Source organism: Epinephelus moara, chromosome 6 (assembly GCF_006386435.1).
Source record: "Epinephelus moara isolate mb chromosome 6, YSFRI_EMoa_1.0, whole genome shotgun sequence".
In the NCBI taxonomy this organism is placed as follows: domain Eukaryota; kingdom Metazoa; phylum Chordata; class Actinopteri; order Perciformes; family Serranidae; genus Epinephelus; species Epinephelus moara.
In genome coordinates, this window is record NC_065511.1 from 6,582,448 (window position 1) to 6,587,429 (window position 4,982).

At 41.8% G+C, this 4,982-nt stretch overlaps 1 protein-coding gene across 1 annotated transcript in view; it reads left to right on the forward strand.

Annotated features, from left to right (window-relative positions):
- The first annotated feature begins 2,071 nt into the window (after positions 1-2,071).
- tsnare1 (T-SNARE Domain Containing 1) overlaps positions 2,072-4,982 on the forward strand; it is a 1,274,638-nt gene continuing 1,271,727 nt past the window's right edge. The window contains exon 1 of the mRNA XM_050047737.1: positions 2,072-2,077. The gene's annotated coding sequence lies outside the window, so the exon portion shown is untranslated. The remainder of the gene's footprint in view (positions 2,078-4,982) is intronic.

A 4,982-nucleotide genomic window follows, 5' to 3' on the forward strand; every position in this document is an offset into this window, starting at 1 on the left:
TCACACTCACATCCTTTATTATGATGTAATACTTAGAAAAGTGTCTGTGCCCTTCTGTACCCTAAGGAAACCAATAGCACTGTTTGTAATTTGAGTACGTTAAGCCTGAGATGAGGGAAACTGAGTTTTACGTTTTTGTGTGGGTACCCTATGCAGTGATTTATGAGTGCTTTTAATATATTTAAGGATTCCCTGGTGCAACTGGCTGCATTGATGGGACTCACATCTTCATCATAGCTCCATCTGAGAATGAAGGAGATTATGTGAATCCTAAATCAATTCACAGCATCAGTGTGCAGGTAGACAAGACAATAGGTACTGTCTTTCAAAAGTTTCACTTCATAATTAAAAAAGGCCATTTCAGATTATAACATAACATTTCAGTTAATAAATTACATACAAAAGCACAATAACAGATCATGAATTAAAAGAGAATCTATTTTATTCTCATGTATGAGATTAAGACATATGTCTTGTAAGAAAGTTTATTTTTTGACTTTTTAAAATGTGGGCAAATGTCTCTACAGTAAATTGATTAGCCAGCAAATACATTTATCCGTGAGATTCCCTGGGGTTTTTTCCCCCCATTTTTTTTAAGTAATGACTGCAGCCACAATGACAATAGATTAAATTAAGTACACCTTCCATAATGACAGAAAACAGCTTTTAATGGTAAGTGGGATCACCAAATTATTAACTCGGTTACAAGTGCATGGACGGTGTGGTCACAAGTTGATCTAGCTGTCTATGTGTGACACAGCTGGCTGTGTGCTGACGCAAATTAAGAAACCTTAGGAACAATAACTGTAGTGTTATGACAGTGGGTTAAGTGATGGCTAATAGTTTGTTTCTCTACAACAGAGTGAGGTCGAAACCCCTAAAAACTGTTTTCCTTTGGGCTTAGAAAGGCTGAATGTTGTATGTAACACATGTAAACTCAGACTCCAAAGACTAAAAATTGTATTGAGGAAATTTATTATTGACAAAACTTCACAGGAAAAGCAACTTGCTTCCTTCCTGTTTTCAACATAACAAATAAGGAACAAAACGTGACTGGGTATTCGTATGCGACATGTTTCCTCAAACACAACTCACAAAATGACTCAGGCATGTTTTGTTTTGACACTGCAATGAAACAGTGAACAAACTAAGAGGCATTCAGGAGGACAGCTACATATTCTCTTACTGGTTGAAAACAGCTGTTGTCACTACGACAACCACAGACGCATTTAGCTGAAAGTCGCTGATTAACATAGTCACAAGTAAATCCAGGACGCCAGCCGTTGCCAGCGCGCTCAATCATTTCATTTAAAAAATTGTTGTCCACATCAGTGTCTTTGATCAATTGGGGAAATAGGGTCCTGGTTGAAAAATACAGTTCTGCACTTATAAACATATAAATTATCCTTTAATGTGCTTGGATGATGGTCCCCCTAAGAAAATCCTGACAATAGCCAAAACCAAGACAAATTGGATTTTACAGTGCTGAGGTTACACCTAACAGACAGCCTGTCACTCAAAACAGCCACACTCTTAATTATGAAATACATTAAGCCTTGATAAATGTAATAAAACACATAAAAATGTCAGCCCCTGTACATTTGTCACAAACAGGGAAATTAGGTAAAGAGACCAAAACATGGAGGTCTATGGGGTTGACTTGCTCTTCGAGCCAACTTCAAGGAAAACTTCAGCTTTTGGCACTTCTGTGTTGGCTTCATTTTTGATCCCCGGAGGTTGTCACTTGGTGTAGTCCCAACTAATGGCTTCCTCTTTGAATTGTTCTGCTCCTTCTTTAAACAAAGAGGGCAAGGATTACCATAGTAAGTTTTTGTGACTTGTTTTCTGTTGCCGGCTTGGAGCATTGCTCCAGGGTTGTCAATGTTGGTCTGTCAGTCTGATGGATTACTACTTGGTTCAGGCTAAAATATCTCAACAAATACTGAATGGATTGCCAAGAAATTTGCTCCAGATAACCATGTCCACCTGTGAATGAATTGTAATAATTCTGATGATCCTCTGACCATCTGATGTGCCATCATTCAAGATTCATTCAAGTGTCATTCTACACTGCAAGGTTGCACAACCATGCCAGTTGCAATGTTTCCAGCTAGAATGCTTTCTATTGCTCCACTGTAAAAGTTGACAAGAATTTGGCATGGGAATTTTGCTTTATTAAGATTCCTTATAACTTCAAATGCAGCTGTTTCTGAGCTTAATGAGCTTTCATGGTAAACTTGTTTGGAAACAGCTGCTTATTTACAAATTTAGCGCAAAGGGAGCAACATTATCCATTATCCATAAGTCCAATACTCTGTTTTAGCTCTGTTTTTGGTCTCCACCTCAGGGAAATATCTGGCCCTAGAGCTGCTTAATGCTCCACTGTGTTCACCAGCTAGTCTCTAACTGTGTTTCTGCTTTTTGCTAGGTAAAGTTCAGTGGGTTTACAGGGCTTTCTATTTTTCTGAAAACAGGTGCCTGCTGCAGCCGAAAACAACACAATCAGAGTGGTGATACTGAGCTAAAACAGTAATGTTGTGGGTGAGCAGATAAATTAACAGGTCAAATTCACTAAAAAGCTCTGTAGAGCAGAGGGGAGCTGCAGATTCAGCTTGTTATTCTCTGTTGGTTCATCACTACACGTGACCCCTTTCACATTGTTTTCATTTGATACCATATTGAGAACAGTTCCTTTTAATGATGTTGCTGTTTTTTCAACCCCTTGCAGAACACTGAATTCTCAAATAAATGTGCTCTGTATTCTCTCTGTCTGTCTGTCTGTCTTTTCCTTTTCGTGCAAGCAGCAGTGGACAGCCATGTGAGAAGCGGCCCCGTATGATTGGCTACATGGACACCAACCTCAACAACGGAGCCTCATCTCCCCACCCTATTGGTCTGGACTCATCCTGCTCTCTCTTTCAGTGCTATGTATCCAAGGAGGGTCAGATGAACTCCAGAGCCCTGTGGAACTCTGCTGCTGGTGTGGGTGTGGGTGCATCAGGAGGCAGCCACAGGAGGCCCAGCAGCAGTGCGGAGGAGGGGGACGGTACACTCCTGCAGGAGTTAACAGTGACAGATAATAAGACTGAGAGAGAAGCCATCTTGCTGGCCCACTTCAATATTCCTAACTGTGTGAACTCTGAGCAGAGCTCAACTGTAGGGGAGGACGACCTGCTGCTGGGGGCAGGATTGGAGCAGCAGGAACGATAATGACCACAGTTATTTGCCATAGGCCTGGAGAGCTGAGAGCAGCTACTCATCAAATGTGATAACTCAGGTGAGAACGGTGCTGGTTTGATTTTCACAAAACGTGGATGGATGATGCGTTTACACTTCCATACATTTAAAACATTCACTGACTGGTCCCACATGACACTGACTTGCTTAAGCAGAAGTCTGTGCTCATCAGAAAAACTTCATCCTCCACCTTATTTATGGACTGTATGTCTTTAATGGTGTGAAATTAGCTGTTGTGTTTGGTTGGACTATTTGGTTGAGAACCACTGATCTACTCTGACCTCACTCAGACCGTCACTATAGTCTTCATCTTAAATGATGTCATTTACCTATCCTTATGATCCAATATCAACAGTCATGTTACTGACCTTAGGAGACATGTCTCGCCATCTGTAAGAACATCTGGGTGACATACCTCCTCCTGCCCCACCTTTCTCATCTCATGCAAGACCATAAGATAGATTTGGTAACTGTGTTCAGTGCAGGTGCCTTATGTCCCTGAGACTCCCTGCTGTATATGTTGGTAATGTACGCAAGAGTGCTTATGTTGTTGCAAACCCCTTTCTTTCTTTTTTAGGTGGCTTAATTGACTGCATGTCTTCAAGGATGCAGCCTTTTATGTCTCTACACTGCCGACAGTTTTCGGGTTGTCCATACATACGTACCTCCGTCCCACTGTTGTGAACACGATATCTCAAGAATGCCCTAAGGGAATTTCTTCAAATCTCGCACAAATGTTTACTTGGACTTGTTGGGATTCACAGGACCACAGATGATTTATCATTTGGTAAAATCATCACTGGACATTTAAAGGCTTTTTCCTCTGCATGCTCTTTGTCTTCAAACAAAGAGAGCTAGGCGACACCCATCTCCACAGGAGGTCTCACCTCACACCTCAGTGAGACACAAGTCTCACAACTTGATTGGACAGGACTTCTACAGTGACATGTGACTCTGTGATGTCACAGGCATGTAGAAGTTCTGCTCCCTCCAAGCCTTTTCTCTCTCTGGCTCCAGCTGTGGAACAGCTGACACCTCTTCCCAGCTGGGCCTGGAACAGCACTGAGGCCCAGACCCTTGCTCCTTGCCCCAAACCACTAAAGGGAGGGCAATTGATCACAGACTCTCTAACCTGAACTGGAAAGGTAGAGGTGCAAGCACAAGGTTTGCAACTAGCTTTCCAGCAACAAAGAGAACCAAGTGAGTTAGCACCCAGCGTCTAACTCTGCTAAACCCTGAGCGACCGGCTTCCTCGGAGTTTCACCTTTGGAACAAAGGACCCAACAAAGACTGCATCTGGAACCATCTTCCCAACCTTCTTCTGCCGGCAACAAAGCAGTACACCACCAAGTGACTCTTTCCTCCATCCATTCAAGGATCGGTAACGTAACAACTGGGCATAGTTTATCACAGCTTTACAGGCTAAGCAAGACTGTTTGACTTGTTGTACCTGATTTGATGCTGTTCAATGAGTTATTGTTGTGATAGATTGCAGTTAGGTCATTGATTAGTTGGATTTGCCAAAGCTAAGTGTTTAGTTTGNCTTTACAGGCTAAGCAAGACTGTTTAACTTGTTGTATGTGATTTAATGCTGTTTACTGAGTTATTGTTGTGATTGTTTGCAGTTAGGTCATTGATTAGTTGGCTTCGCAAAGCTAAGTGTTTAGTTTGCTAATACTGTTCACAAACAGATTCTTGCATGCAACTAAACAATCTCTGCACTAATCCAGACCGTTTGCAACACA